This window comes from Scyliorhinus canicula, chromosome 14 (assembly GCF_902713615.1).
Source record: "Scyliorhinus canicula chromosome 14, sScyCan1.1, whole genome shotgun sequence".
NCBI lineage: Eukaryota > Metazoa > Chordata > Chondrichthyes > Carcharhiniformes > Scyliorhinidae > Scyliorhinus > Scyliorhinus canicula.
The window spans coordinates 114898499-114915454 of record NC_052159.1 but is presented as its reverse complement, the minus strand read 5'-3'; the positions used below and the strand labels follow the sequence as shown (position 1 = coordinate 114915454).

Genomic DNA, 16956 nt, shown 5'->3' with positions numbered 1-16956 from the left:
GATGCTCCGTTTTTCCGGCAGCCCGGGGGTTTCCCGATGGCGTTGGACGACGCCACAATGGGAAACCCCATTGACCAGCCAGTGAAACGGAGCTTCCCCGGCGTGATGAACCAGAATTTGATGCGGCGGGACGGAGAATCCAGCTCCATATACTTAACTGTATGGGCAATAAATCTAATGTTATTATACTTTGTATAATTGTACATCTAATGTTTAGATTCCAAACCCCAAAATCAACACTGAGTTCCAAATCTTTGGCATAGTTTACTATGAATCAGATATTACAGCATTGTTTTCTTTCAGAAAATATGAGGTCCAATATAGATAATTAAAACTCAAATCTCAGCTATAATACTTGATGATTTGTTAGCTTACGTCTGAGTCTTTACCCAGGGATGTATCCAAGCCACTCCCCAGGAGGTACCAGAGGATCAGAAACAATAGTTAACCTCTGGACAGAAAAGGGCAATGATGCATTTTGTTCCTTTTCATTTGTCCTTGTTTTCTGCGGTTAATTTCTTCTTCCAGTTACTACAGGAATGATACATGACGTCAGTCAACCGCTCCTCGGGTTCTGCCAATATAACCTTGTAATCAAATACAGGGATTATTTTTTTCAAAAAAAACCATAATTCATTAAAATTCATAAAAGTACATTACATAGCAATTCAGATTTGACATGTAGTACTGTGCAATACAGTTCAGTGTATTTCAGTTCAGTAGGTTTCCTTCGGGTGCTCTAGTTTCCTCCCACAGTCGAAAGATGTGTGGGTGAATTTAGCTATCCTAAATTGACCATCCTAAATTGCCCCTTAGTGTCCAGACGGTTAGGTGGAGCTACTGGGTTACAGGGATGGGGTGGGGGCGTGGGCTGAGGTAGGGTGCTCTTTTGGAGAATTAACGCAGGCCTGATGGACCAAATGGCCTCCTTCTGCACTGTAGGGATTATGTGATTCTATTCTGATTCCTTCAGATTTTATGTGTATTATGGCAGGAGAGCCTTAAACTATGGCCTTTCCCCATTGAGTTTCCCCATTGGGCAGATTTAGCACAGGGCTAAATCGTTGGCTTTGAAAGCAGACCAAGGCAGGCCAGCAGCACGGTTCAATTCCCGTACCAGCCTCCCCAAACAGGCGCAGGAATGTGGCGACTAGTGGCTTTTCACAGTAACTTCATTTGAAGCCTACTTGTGACAATAAGCGATTTTCATTCATTCATTGAAAATTTGCGATGACAGCTTCAAGTCTGGGACTGTGGAATGTGCCAGTCTGCACACTTGATTATGGACAGCTCCTTGCACTGGAAAACCAACAGGATTCGAGCAGACCAAAGACCATCTTTCATCGAGTTGAGGGACGTCCAGCAGCAGTTGATGTTTGCATTGGTGCGTGTCTCTGAGAATAGGCTAAGAGTACAGAGTGCCGAGTTTCGAGCTGCTTGAGATGAACTCCGTAAAAAACAGTTACATCTCTTTTCAGACCTACTTTGCAAAGCCCCAAAGCACAGTGGTTTATGTAATCAAACACAGTCATTCACGCAACTACCCTACATTGCCTTACTCATGAAATGATATCATATGTAGCCACCCAAGATATTGTGACAGTGATCCAAGATTTAGTGTAAACTGGAGCATCCAGTGTATGAGTTCAGTGTCAAGGCAAGTTATGTACGTGCAATGGTTATGGTGATGGATAAAGAACCAAGAAATCGTGAATTCAAATTCAACAGGGAAAGCTGTGACCTAATTTCAATCAATTCAATCATTTGTAGTTTAACAAGATGTGGTGACCTACTAGGGCCTAGCTTTTAGACCCGATTAAAATTGGCCATTTTAAAGATTTGGGCACTTTAAACATTGGACACTGAAACTCACTCTCGATACCCCATTGGCAAAAGGCCACAGGAAGTGTGAAAAGGAAGGAAGGAAGGAAAGGAAAGGAAAGGAAGGAAGCAAGGAAGAGAAGAGCGGGAACCACCTTTGTGAAGGCAGAGCAGAATCCATAACCCTATCAAGCCATCTGTGCAGGTTCTATACACTGATTTTGGGTACCTCTAGTCCATTTTGTGGGTAATGTAAGAGATAATTGTGTTGAACTTGAACTTGGATTTGTGGTTTGTTCTTCTCGTTAATAAAGAAACCTCAGTAAACCTTTAAGTAAGCAAACTGGTCGAAAGTATCTGAGATTTTACAGATACAACAAACACTAGAGGTGACCAATATATTATTTTAAAGGTCCAGCAATATCCTGGGCCAGGCCACCGTGGGGCATCCCCCGGGGTCAGATCGCCCTGCGCCCCCCCCCCCCCCAGGACCCCAGTGCCCGCCCGTTTCGCCAATCCTGCCGGTCAGGTAGGTGGTTTAATCCACGCCGGCGGGAGTGGCCTGTCAGCGGCGGGACTTTGGCCCATTGCGGGCTGGAGAATCGCCGCGGGGGGCCCACCGATCGGCGCGGGCCCGGCGGGGGGTCGGAGAATCCAGCCCCTGATCTCTCTCTAATATGCTCTCCCACAATTTACCCAAGGCAATGGGATCTAATCCTTTTGACTTGGAAATCGTGGGAGAGTGCCATTCAGTGCTGGTCACCACAAATGGGAACCAGATGGAACTGCACATGTGGGTGTCTCTCATGGATCGGAGACCCGCAGGTGCTTGCCCTTTGGACACAATGGCACCCTGACACTGCTGGTGCTACCTTATACTGCCAGCCAACTACCATGGGTGCCAGCCCAGCACTGCCAAGGTGCACCAGGCGGCACTGCCAGTTGACAGGGACACTGCCAGGGTACCAGGCTGGCAGTGCCAAGCTGGCATTTTTCCTGTGATGGCAACTGGGCCCAGGGACACCCTTTCCAGATGTGGAGGGGAACAAAGAACCCCTTTCTAGGTGAGTTGGGGCTTTGGTGGGGTGTTCGGGGGTTGAGGGATCGGGACGCTGAAGAGTTATGGTGAGTGGAGCGCCTCAGTGCAAGAAATGGGACTAAGTGTGGCCTCAGCGCCGCGTTCCCTGCTGAGGGCCCGTATCTACCCGAATGGGAACAGAGCCCAGTTTGATTGTGTGCTGTTTCTCGGCGCTCCGAGCACTGGGAAACACCTGGCTAAACCCACTCATTATGGGACTGTCCCCATTCGGGTAGATCACGCTCACTGTGTCCAAAGGGGGAACCATGACAGCCTCTAGATGCAGGAAGCAGTGGGGAAAACTAGCTGTAGAAGTTAATGTTAGGAACATAGCTACAGAATATCAATATAGGGAGGAAGGCATAATATCTGACTAACTTCAATATTTGATTGAAATATCCTACCAACTGCATCACTAGTCTCATCCATTTCTCAATTTATTATACCTCGATCACCCACCTATCAACAATCAGAATCAGTATCAAATTAATATGTTTATCTCACTCTCACACATTTGTTTGCAGAATACAGATATTAGTCTGTGATACCAACTCAAGTAAAGCAGAAGCAGAAGCCTTACATTCACACTTACACACACTCATGGCTGTTCACCATGAGAACAACATCACCCAAAATATTGCAAGTCAGCACTGACACTCTTCCTCATTTCCTGCAGGAGAAGGTAATGCTTAATAAGAGGCAGCAGCAGCAAAGAACTGGGAAAAGATGAGCAGCATTGCATATTTTAACCCCAATCGCCATTGTGGCAAGGGACATCACTGAGGTGGCGACCCCAAGTGTGACTAGAGCGATCAATGAAAATAGTACCAGCATGGCGAGGCTTCCACCCCTCTTCCTGCTTGTCCCTCAGTCCACAATTTCTGACTCACAGAGGAGGTAAGCATCCAATCATTAACAACCTACGTCATGGAGAAGATTGCAATATGTATAAAGACTCATGCTCCCTTTGCTTGCCTGCCTCTGGCAAGAATGATGTGGAGATGCCGGCGTTGGACTGGGGTGAGCACAGTAAGAAGTCTTACAACACCAGGTTAAAGTCCAACGGGTTTGTTTTGAATCACTAGCTTTCGGAGCACAGCCCCTTCCTCAGGTGAAGCAGGTCTGGCAAGAAGGAATGAGATTAAATTATTTTCTATGGATAGAAAGCATTAGTGTTGTACTGTAAAGGCTAATATACTACAAACTGTGAGGATTTGCTCATCTGTCCAACAACAGCGTGGGAGGAATCAGATTCAAAGCAGTTAAGAGCCACGGTCAATGCTGCTAACTCTGCAGACTTTCAGATTGCTGTTGTGGCTGTAGCAATTGGCAAAGTTCAGTCAAGTGAAGTAAAGCCATCTCAGTTTTTTAATAATAATACAAATCTTCACTGCCACAAGTAGGCTTACATTAACACTGCAATGAAGTTACTGTGAAAATCATATAGTCGCCACATTCCGGTGCCTATTTGGGTACACAGAGGGAGAATTCAGAATGTCCAAATTACCGAACAGCATGTCTTTTGGGACTTGTGTGAGGAATCGGGAGCACCCGGAGGAAACCCATGCAGACACAGGGTGAACATGCAGACTCCGCAGAGACAATGACTCAAGCTGGGAATCGAACCTTGGACCCTGGTGCTGTGAAGCAACAGTGCTAACCACTGTGCTACCGTGCCATCCATTTCTTGATCCTTGCTGAATTTTAAATAAGCTAATTGTTCTCTCAAGACCCTAATTGGACGTGACCACCCAATAGCTCATCTCGCCCTCCTCCTCTTCACTCTTCAAACAGCTTGTCACTCTCTGCTACTCATATTCAGAGAGGAATCTCCAACGAGCCACCCATTTCTTGAAGCAACTTGTTGCAACCCAAACTTTCAAATGACTAAAGTACTGGGATGCAAGTCAATTCCCTGTGGAGTATTTAAATTTAGCCAAGTATTGGAAAGCTTCATGTGCATTGCATCAGCAGCCAGACAAAATTGTCCAGTAGCTACCCTGCAAGCAGTTTTATAAGGCTGTTGGAGGAGTCCTTCACTTTGTTTATCATCATGTTCAGCCTTTGGGCATCTCAATAACCTGCCCACTGATGCTCAGTTAGGTCCTGCAGTTCCAGACTTCACTGTAGCTTTGATTCAAACAGGGACAAAAGAATTGAAATTAAAGTGACTGCCCTTGAAAACAGGACTGTATTTGACTATGTTATCAAGGAGTCTGAATAAAATTGTGATTAAGGAGAAAACTCTTCACTGGCGAAGGTCATACCCACGGACTAAAGATGATGGCTGTGATTGTTGGTTGCCAATCACCTCAGCTCAGAGCATCACTGCAGGAGTTCCCCAGGGCAGTATTCAAGACCCAATTATCTTCAGTTGCTTCATCGAAAGATTTCCTTCAATCACAAGTAAATGGGCACATTTGCTGTTAATTTCGCAGCATTCAATTCTATTTATAACTCCTCAGCTATCGAAGCAGTCTGTTCTGCATGCAACAATGCATGAACAACATTCAAGCTTAAAGATTTGTGCCACATAATTAGCAGCCAGTCACCAATAAGATAGAGGGTGCAATTCGGTGGACTCAAGATAAAGCGGAATGTCTCTTGGCACCTGCAGCACCGAGAAAGACCCCGCTATTCAATGGCACTTTGTCGTTTTTTTGGCCTCGGTGAGGAACTCCCAGTCGAGTCCATTCTTTAAGACAGTCCCGATCTGTTGGACCCCCTCAACGAGGCCTCCATTTCACCCAACTTCCTCTTCCGGGGTCTTCGAGCTTCTCCTCATCCCATCTCTGATGGGTAAGGCACCCCCAAGCCCTGGTACTTGGAACCTGGGAACATTGGCACTGCCAGCCTGATACCATAGCAGTGCCACCTAGTCACCTACTTCTCTATATTATAGATCCAGTACCCTCCCTTATCAAGGTAGCGAAGCTGCTTGAAGTTTTGGCTGCTTCTCTGAGTACAAGTTGAACTTGGACATGAGTGAATGCTTCTCGGTCAATTCCCTCGGAAGGAGAGCCCAACTGGTAATGCGACCTTTTTGCCTTGCCAAGCGTAACTTTTATTAGCTGGGGTTCTGAGTGGCCCACAACTGGTCCTCACTTCATTAATTAAATTACACTAGTCTGGTTGATGATACCAAGTTGGGATGACCTCCCCCTGTCCTTGGTGGGCAGGGTCCAGACTTTTAAAATGAACGTACACCCAAGATTTTTATTTATTTTTCAATGCTTCCCCATTTTTCTCCGTTAGTCCTTTTTTGTCAAAGTCACTAAATTAACATCTTTCTTTATTTGGGTGAGTAAGACTCCAAGAATTCATGGGCTTTGCTCTAAAGTCATAGACAGTTTGGGGGCTTGGCTCTACTCAATTTATTGTTTTACTATTGGGCAGACAATATTCAGAAGAAGCTATTGTGGGGTTCAGTGATCCTATGTGTCCATGTTGGGACAAATGGAAGTAAGCTCCAGCACGGTTTCTAACCTTGGTGCAATAGTAACCACATCATTGCTTTTCTCTCCGGTAAAATTTTCCCTGAATCCAGTGGTGGTGTCCATCCTGAGGGTCTGAAAGCAGTCCAGGCAACATTTTAAGCTCTGTTCCCTGTCTTCACTAGCCCCCACCTGAAGCGAAACCTCTTCAGTGGTTAGAATGTAATGATTGGTATGACAGGGAGTGATTAAGACAGATGTCATGGATGGTTTCAAGGAGAAGTTAGATAAGTACACACAGTGAAAGATAACAGAATGCGGAGATGAGGTTTGCAAAGATTGTGTGAGAAGAGGCTGTTGTGGTGCTTAAACACCAGCATAAATCAATGAGGCTGAATTTTATATAATGCAATGCCCAACATTATGTTGAAATATTTTAATTCTTTTACATTTACTGCCTGCTCCTCCCACGGCAGCACGGTAGCATTGTGGATAGCACAATCGCTTCACAGCTCCAGGGTCCCAGGTTCGATTCCAGCTTGGGTCACTGTCTGTGCGGAGTCTGCACATCCTTCCCGTGTGTGCGTGGGTTTCCTCCAGGTAGCTCCGGTTTCCTCCCACAGTCCAAAGATGTGCAGGTTAGGTGGATTGGCCATGATAAATTGCCCTTTGTGCCCAAAATTGCCCTTAGTGTTGGGTGGGATTACTGGGTTATGGGGATAGGGTGGAGGTGTTGACCTTGGGTAGGGTGCTCTTTCCAAGAGCCGGTGCAGACTCGATGGGCCGAATCGCCTCCTTCTGCGCTGTAAATTCTATGATTCTATAAGAAGCACCTTTTCCTGCTAATGGGTTTGGACTCAATGTTTGAGTCATGGGAGGGGAAAGGTTTGGAGACCTGTTTGTGAAGGGAAGCTTTGCCAGTTTTAAGGAGCTGATGGAAAAATTCCAACTACTGTTTCCAGTCTTTTCAGGTACTTTCAGATTTATAATTTTCCGTGCAAGGCTCTTCCCTCCTTTACTTGGCACCACCCTCTTCCCTGTTGAAGAGGATTTTATAATGAAAGGGAAAATGCTGGAAAATCTCAGCAAGTCTTTGGCAGCATCTGTAGGGAGAGAAAAGAGCTAACGTTTCAAGTCCGATGACTCTTTGTCAAAGGTAACAGACAGAGAAAGTAGGAAATATTTATACTGTGGAGTGAGAATGAAAGATAAGTCAGTCATGGCCACAGAAACCCTGGGAAACTGGGTGCTAATGGCCACAGGTAACAAGGAAAAAGAATGTTAATGGCAGTCCCCAGAGAGGACAAAAGATGTGAAAGGTCAAACAGCAGGGAAACTAACACCAGAGGATGAACTGTAGGTGTGGGGGGAGGGGAAGGGGGAAGCAATGAGGAGAAAGGTGCAGGAAAAGTGGATAAGATTGGGGGGGGGGGGTAAATTAAATTTATATTAAGAAAGAAAGAAATGGTAAAAGACAGTTAAAATGAAATGAAAACAAATGGGTCGAGGTGGGGCTGATCATCTGAAGTTGTTGAATTCAATGTTCAGGCCGGAAGGCTGGAGTGTGCCTCACCGGAAGATGAGATGTTGTTCCTCCAGTTTGCGTTGCGCTTCACTGGAACATTACAGCAGGCCAAGGACAGACATGTGGGCATGGGAGCAGGGTCTTTTGTTAAAATGGCAGGCAACAGGAAGGTCAGGATCCTGAATGCGCACAGACCGAAGATGCTCAGCAAAGCGATCACCCAGTCTGCGTTTGGTCTCTCTGATATAGGAGGAGACCACATTGGGAGCAGCGAATGCAGTAGACCAGATTGAAAGAGGTGCAAGTGAAACGCTGCTTAACCTGGAATGAGTGTTTTGGGCCAGGGATGTTAAGCATGGAAGAGTTACACCTTCTGCGATTGCATGGGAAGGTGCCATGGGTGACGGGAGAGGTACTGGGCATGGTGGAGGAGTATGGTGGTGGATAGAACTCTTTGTCTTTGGCCAGGTCTGATGGGGAGACTATTTCAGGCATGTATGACCATATCCTCTCAGTGGAGTCAGCTCCATCGAGTGAGGTGAGGGCAAAATGGGAGAGCGCATTGAGTCCCATTCTGGATATGAGGTATGGAGTGGGTCAACTCCACATCTTCATGTGCTCGGCTAAGTCTGGTACAATTCAAGGTGGTGCACAGGGCTTATCTGACTAAAGCGAGCATGAGTGGACGTTTCTTTGGGATGGAGGACAAGGATGAGCGTTGCTCTTGTGGGAAGGCTAACCACACTCTTATGTTCTGGTCCTGTCCCAAGTTCATAGAATCAGAATCACAGAATAATACAGTGCAGAAGAGGCCCTTCGACTCGTCGAGTCCACAGCGACGCATGAAAAACACTTGACGTGCCTACCTAGTCCCATTTGCCAGCATCTGGTCAATAGCCTTGAATGTCATGCCATGCCAAGTGCTCAACCAGGCACCTTTTAAAGGATGTGAGGCAACCCGCATCTACCACCCTTCCTGACAGTGCGTCCCAGGCCGTCACCACCCTCTGGGTAAAATCGTTTTCCTCAAATCACCCGTAAACCTCCTGCCCCTCACCTTGAACTGGTGTCCTCTCGTAACTGACCCTTCAGCCAAGGGAAATAGCTGCTCTGTCCATGCCCCTCATAATCTCTACACCTCAATCTGGTTGCCCCACAGTCTTCTCTGCTCCAGCAAAAACCACCCAAGACTATCTAACCTTTCTTCATAACTTAAATAAACTTAAAGTTGTAAGATTTTGGGCCTGTTTCTTCAATACCATGTTGGAGATACTCAATGTTGATTTGGATCCATGTCCACTGGTGCCCATTTTTGGGGTATCAGAGTTGCCGGTGCTTCGGATGGGGATGAAGTCAGATGTCCTTGTCTTCACCTTGCTGGTAGCCCAGAGATGAGATCTGCTTGGTTGGAGGTCTCCTAATCTGTCCAGTGCCTTGGCTTGGTTGGATAACTTCATGTCTTTCTTATATTTGTGGAAGGTTAAATACACCATTATAGGGGCAGTACAGAAGGGTTCGACCAAAGATGGTAGCCATTAATTTTTTTAAGGAGTTAGTCACAGTCAACTGTTAGTGAGTTTAGTTTCGTTGTTGGTGGTGGGGGGTTGGAGTTCAGTTAATATGTGCTTTATGAAATTTTAAAATAATTATATATTTTTAAAGAAGAACCTGATGACTCATTTAATATGCCTGCCTTGATTTCACCCAGCGTGAGTGAGATCCAGATAGTGATGCCTTGCAAAATTCAGTTGAATCTCACGACCCATTTCGAGAGGATTCTTGCTTAATTCAACGGGTTGCCTCACATCCTTTAAAAAGTGCCTGGTTGAGCACTTGGCATGTCATGACATTCGAGGCTGTTGAATTGCGTCCAGAGTGAATCTAACCACCTCCCCATGGCATTCAATAGCATTACCATCATCAAATTCCCCACTATCAACATGCTGGGTGTCACCATTGACCAGAAGCTTAATTTGACCAGCTGCATAAATCGTGTGGCTGCAAGAGTAGGTCAGAAACGTGGTGAATGACTCAGGTATTGGCTCTCCAATACCTCTCCATTATCTGAAAGGTACAATTAAGGAGTTGGTGGGATATTCTCCACTTCCCTGGATGCATTTAGCTGCAAAAACACGTAAGAAGCTCAACATCATCCATGATGGAACAGATTGTTTGATTGCCATCCCATTCATCAGCTTGAACATTCACTCCTTCCACCACTGATGCTCTGTAGTTGCAGTGCACCAAGTCTACAAGGAGCACTGCAGCAATTCATCAAGGCTTCTTCAATGGCACCTCGCAAACCTGGAATCACTTAGAATTTATTTTTTATAAATTTAGAGTACCCAATTCATTTTTTCCAATTATGGGGCAATTTAGCATGGCCAATCCTCCTACCCTGCACATCTTTTTGGGTTGTGGGGGCGAAACCCACGGGGAGAATGTGCAAACTCCACACAGACAGTGACCCAGAGCCGGGATCAAACTTGGGACCTCGGCGCCATGAGGCAGCAGTGCTACTCACTGCGCCACTGTGTTGCCCTATCACCTAGAAATTTCGGAAACACTACCACTGACAAATTCTCCTTCAAGACACATACATCTTGACTTGGAAATATAATCACCATTCTTTCATTGTCGTTAGGTCAAAATCCTGGGACATCCTGCTTGCTCCTTACTGTGGAAGTATCTTAACTACATGGACTGGAGCATTTTAAGAATGCAACCCACCACTGCCTTCTCAAGGGCAATTTGGGATGAGCAATAAATGTTGATCATTTCACCGACCCTCACATCCCATGAACAAATAAGGCAACCTTGCACCAATTGTTAGATAATACACAGCGATTAATCATTTTAACCCTGATGTTGTTTAAGGAGAGTACTGATGTTTAAAAATACCATTTGAAATTTGGACATAAAGGCACAAAAAAGCAGGGCACGGTAGCACAGTGATTAGCACTGTTGCTTCATAACTTCAGGGACCCAGGTTCGATACCCCGTTGGGTCACGTCTGTGCGGAGTCTGCACGTTCTCCCTGTGTCTGTGTGAATTTCCTTCGGGTGCTCCGGTTTATCCCACAGTGCAAAGATGTGCAGGTTTCGTGGATTGGTCATGCTAAATTGCATTTTGTGTCCAAAACAGGTGAGGTGGGGTTGCTTGGTTGCGGGGATGGGATGGAGGTGTGGGCTTGGGTAGGGTGCTCTTTCCAAGGGCTGGTGCAGACCCGATGGGCTGAATGGCCTCCTTCTGCACTGTAAATTCTATGATTCTATGATTCTATGATTCTATGATTCTATGATTCTATGATTCTCTGACTGTGCAGTTTCAAAAGGAGTGCTCGCCTTGACTCAGTGGTCACACTCTCATGTCTTGAGGTAGAAGAATAGAAGAATGGCAGAATTGAAGAATAGAAGGGTTGATTCCATGAGCCCCCGCCCATCAGTGGGGGGCGCGTATTCCATGAGCCCCATGGGGAGCTGAATAATTGGGTAATGCCTGTGGGTCACATGAGGGTTATTACATTCCCCAAATTCCAAAAGTGACGACATTTCAAAATTACTGTCGTCGGCTGTAAAGCTTCTGGGGCATCCTAAAGCTACAAGCAGCCTCCATAATTCTAATGAGACGGGATTAAACAAGTCATGATATTCTGACTGAAGATGAAATGTGGCTGGAGACTCCAGATCCCAAAGGTTTAGGACGCCACAGCTGAAGATTCAATTATCGGCAGGGTAGAAGCTGTCCAACAGCTATGTACTAATGTTTTTCATCACAGTGTTAAAATTCTCACAGGCCCGCAGGACAGTTCAGTGCTTAATTGCAAAGAATGCATGGAACTTGTAAATCCAGTCACATCACCAATGCGAAAAAACTTCTCAATATCTTCTTTTCTCTCCCGATGGAAGAAGTTTGCCCGAAATCAAGCAACTGAAGTCTATTATGGACAAGTGGCAGGTTAGAAAGGGGCACTGAAGTTGCCCAGGGGGGAGCTGACACGTTGCAGCCCCAGTGCAGCAGGAAGTGGCTGAAGAGCCACGCCCATGTCTCCACCGACATCCACTCACATTCCCCAGAAAAGGTGATGAAACCTGCCTAGTGCCAGGAAGTGTTGTTTGTTAATGTCACCTCTCCAGAAGAAGGTGGAGGCAATCTCCAGGCATAATGTTTGCCTCCAAGAAGAAATTCTCCAGCCTACTACAAAGGACAAAGAACAAAGAACTGGGAGGGCAAGATATTTGTTTTAAAGACCGCCATTTTAAAGTTACAGCCCACATATCTTCTAGCCTGACGGTGGTATTCTTACAATTGTCCTGATGAGTTCAAGATGAAAAGCTTCAGCAAAATGTCTTTTTTCAGCAGTACTCAAGCTCTGTTCTTGCATACAGCTGTGTGAATAATAAGCTCGTATACATGGCAGCAAATAGACACCCAACCTCATGGTGCGAAAACCGCCCAGGCCCATACAGAGTTCAACACCTGGGGAGGCAAATGTGCATGTGGAGTAGCTATGCACTCAGGTTGATGGGCGGGTATTGATTCTCATCATTCTCCAGTCAAAGTCATTGCTTCATTTTTCTCTTTAAAGTTGCAGCCTGGATCATCCATCACCTCTATATCAAGCGGCTGTCTCAAAAGAGGTTCCAAGGAACAATAATTACATTACGGTGAAGATCCAAGACCTAAATAAAAAGCCAAAATTCCAATGTCAATTATAAGTGTAAATTTGTCGAGGTGCCTGTATTTTAAGTATGTCTCTTTTTTTCATAATTTGCACAGCTTTACTCCAGAGGCGATGGCGCTGGAGCGAGGCAACTCTCTGCAAGCTCTCCCCAACAGATCCACTTTTAACTTATACTCGTTAATTCCCTTTTCTTCAATGTACTGAATGATCTGTTGAGCTGCTTGCAGAAAAATACTTTTCGCTGTACCTCGGTACACGTGACAATAAACAAATCCAATCCAATCCATCTCACATTCCCATAGCATTTCGGCTGGACAAACAGAAAATATTTAACCTCAAATTCTGCTTTAAAATCACACTTACAAATTCAGTGAACCTTCATTCGCACACACACATTTGGCTGGCACAGCAGTTAACACTGCTACCTCACAGCACCAGGAAACCGGGTTCAATTCCAGTCTTGGGTGACTGTCTATGTGGAGTTTGCACATTCTCCGCGTCTGCATGGGTTTTCTCCGTGTGCTCCAGTTTCCTCCTACAGTCCAAAGATGTGCAGGTTAGGTGAATTGGCCATGCTAATTTGTCCCTTAGTGTCCAAAAAGTAGGGTAGCTGCTGCGTTATGGAGATGGGTTGGGGGCACGGGCCTAGGTGGGATGCTCTTTCGGAGGGTTGGTGCAGGCTCGATGGCCGAGTGGCCTCCTTCTGCACTGTAGGGATTCTATGATTTGTTCCAGAAAGGGAGTGATTTTTTTCAGTTGATTGATATTAGTTGATTGTTATTTGAGCCTGGAAGAAGAGGACAAGCAATATATCAGCCAATGACTGGAAACAGTTCAACTGGAAATACCATCAGTTACAACTAGAAATCCTTCTTCTCCTTCAGGTGCCATGCCCAAAGAGGGTGTTGGTGACAATGCATTTCCATTGGGCTGGTCCATCATCATGCTTGGCAAAGTAAGGCAGTGGTTTACCTTTGCCTTCTGCAGAATGGCTGACAGAAACTCTCCTGCTTTTCGTGCCTGCCATCAGTTAACTTAAAAGGAGTTATAGGGGGATAATCTGTTATATTTTTAAAATGACATAAAGTCATAAATCACATATAAGGGAGTGGGTATCCATGTTGTGAGATAATTTATTCTGGCTGGGCACATAAAAGCATACATACATGGACAGAAATCTTGAAGAGATCAACAGCAAAGCTGTGTGGCCTGTATTTTGCTCAGAGGCTAAAGTGAAACTGAGGCTGGATCTCATGACACACTTCCCTTCTAGTGGTGGCATGCTACTATCCTTTAAAGATATATTTAACATAATCATAAAAGTAAAATTACTGTGGATGCTTGATCTGAAACAAAAATGCTGGACGATCACAGCAGGTCCAACTGCACCTGTGGAGAGAGAACAGTGCTGATGTTTCGAGTCTGGATGAAGACGAAGAGTCATCCAGACTCGAATGAGATCTTCGTCTTCATCCAGATTCGAAACGTTAGCTCCGTCCTCTCTGCACAGATGCTGACAGACCTGCTGAGATTGGTCAGCATTTCCTGTTTCTGTTTCGAACATTATCAACCTGTTTGGCCACATTGCGAATATAACAATTTATCTGGAAACATAACAAATTCAACAGTTTCTCCCGACTAGGACCATCTCAACTGGTGATATCACCAGTTCAACTGGCCTCCATTTTCCAGGTGACCGGCACGCTTTCTTCTCAAAGACCTTATGGGCATTATGACGCAGTAATAAGGCAGGTAATTTTACAGATGGGGTGGGATTTTCCGACCCCCCCGCCGGGTCTGAGAATCCCTGGGGGGGGGAGGGGGGGGGCACGTGAATCCCACACCGTCGCTCCGATGCCGGCTGGAATATTCTCTGGAACCGGTGTTCAGGCGGGGGCGGTGTTTACGCCACGCCGGTCGGGGGCCGATGGCAGCAGCCCCCCCGGCAATTCTCCAGGCCCCGATGGGCCGAGCGGCCATCAGTTCCTAGCCAGTCCCGCCGGAGTGAAATGGACATTGTCCCACATGGTGGGACCTGGCTGGTAGGCCGTCTAGTGGAGTCCTTTGGGGGGGGGGGGGGGGGGGGGGGGGCATGGAGGGATTTGATCCCGGGGATTCAGCCTCTGATCTGCGGGTGGGCTTGTGCCGTGGGGGCACTCCTTCCTTCCGCACCGGCCTCTGTAGGGCTCCACCATAACCGACACGGAGAACCCCCCTGCGAATGCGCAGAAACAAGTCGGCGGTTCTGCGCATGCGCCAACGTGCGCCAGCCTTTTGGCGCCAGTTGGCATGGCGCCAACTGCTCCGGCGCCAGCCTAGGCCGGGAAGTGCGCAGCATTCCGCAACTTCCTGTTGGCCCGACGCCGGAGTGGTTCACGCCGTTCTTGGCGCTGGTGTCAGGCCATCCCGTCAATTGCGGGAGAATCCTGCCCGTTATATTTATAAATGAAAAGTTTACTGCCTGTTAAATGCAATCGTGCAGAGTGGAGAAAAAATTGACCTGTTCAACTTTGAATATTTAAGAGACCTAAGCAGTGACCACCTCCAAAAGTGAAGTTTTTAGAAACAAAAAAGTTGTTGCAGAGCCCAATTGGCTCTGTCATCATATCACTTCAGATCAGCACCCATTATTGCTCCTCATTTCCTCTCTTCCTGGACTCCACTCTGGTGAGGCAAGAGGCCAGATGTTTAACAACGTAACTAGGGCTAGTTGCTTGTGGAAATATTGCAGGTGCAGACAACCTGTCTAAGTTAGTCTGAATGAGTATGTCTTAACATTTGTTTGTCTCGAACCTCCCAGTTAAGTGCACTCTGTCTGTACTTCACTGGGTAAGAGCCTGAATGCAGGGTGAAACCAATTTCTGAATCTAACCTCTCCTCCTTAGGCTCACTGTCCATATGTGTCTGATTTTTCCTCCATTAAGAACATTGGAAATGTTTTGGAAAGTGTAAGCTGTTGTTTTGGTACTTCTTTCCCTAACTTTGTGCATTGTCTTCTGTGCCAGTGTGGTTTGATCTCTCTCTATTACTTTTGATATATCACTATTTATCTCATAGCTATTTATATACTTTTGCAATTCCAACTTGTATTTGAAGATTTATCACCGCTGTTATATTGTTTGTTTCACAACATTTTTAACTCAATTAAGTGTGACCTCACTCTTTCTTATCTCGAAAACTTTGCGAGCCTCAACTTTGTCCTTTAATTATTTTTTTTTAGTTTTCATATGGAACCTGACTGTATATGTGTGATATTATCCAATCTACATTCAGGTTAATTATTTTCTCCATTTCATTTCCATAGAATCTCGACAGTGCAGAAGCAGACCATTTGGCCCATCGAGTCTCCAAAAGAACACTCTACCTATGTCCACTTCTCAGTCTTACCCTTGTAACCCCGCACAATAATCATGGTCAATCCACCTCACGTGCTCATCTTTGAACTGTGGGAGGAAACTGGAGCACCCGGAGGAAACCTGTGCAGGCATGGGGAAAATGTGCCAACTCCATACAGATCGTCACCCAAGGCTGGAATCGAACCCAGGTTCCTGGCACTGGGAGGCAGAAGTGCTAACCACTGTGCCACCATTTCCCAGAATGCGTTTTCTCTTTCGTGTTGAACTTTCTGATATGGTTGTAGCATAAAAAACTAACCAGCTCGAAAGAAAAATGCTCAGGTTCGTTATAAATTTAAAACAATGAAAATCTGGTACGAAGGCTTTTATAGAGATTGCATAGCAGGGACAAATAATACTGAAGTGTTAGTACTGAAGTAAGCTGGTTACAGTGATCACATATGAACAAAAGAAAAATAACAGACAGGAAAATAGACACTGGTCATTCCAACCTGTCCCAAATAATTAGATTGGCCCGAAACCTTCTGCTCGTGGAGGGAAGTCATGGGCCATCAATTTTAAAAGTGAAATCTGCACACTTACCTGCGCTCTGATGTTGTGAGAAACTTTTGTTTCTCTTCGGTAGCCTGGGCCCTGCAATGCCTCGGTCTGCGTAGGCTCCAGTGTGACGCAGGATAAGTGCAGCATAAATGCTCCCTTATGATGAGGCCAGCTTGGAACACTTAATCAGGGAAGTCATTTAAACAAGAGATTGATTTAGAAAACAACAGGCAATTATTTTAAAAAGTGTTTTAAAGGTATGTAGACATTTAAAAAAAAACATTTTGTTGCTCTTTCTTTTAAACAGCCATTACTATTATTGTTTGATTTTTTTATCGTAATTTTTTTTAATGATTAAAGGTGATTATTTATAAGTGAACATAGGTTTAGTTATTGTCTTAAATCTGTGAAACTATTTAAATCTGCACTATATTATTATAAATGCTACATGTGGCATGCTAAAATGTTGTATGTTTTAATTTAGATTATGGTCATAAGATTTTAAAAGTGCCCCAAGG

General features: G+C 45.4%; 1 long non-coding RNA gene across 1 annotated transcript; it reads right to left on the bottom strand.

Moving 5' to 3' along the window:
• Positions 1-244: 244 nt before the first annotated feature.
• Positions 245-16561, bottom strand: LOC119977828. The gene is made up of 2 exons (XR_005463286.1): positions 16481-16561; positions 245-587 (listed from the first exon to the last, which is right to left on the bottom strand). It is a non-coding gene; the product is annotated as an uncharacterized LOC119977828 (long non-coding RNA).
• Positions 16562-16956: the final 395 nt, after the last annotated feature.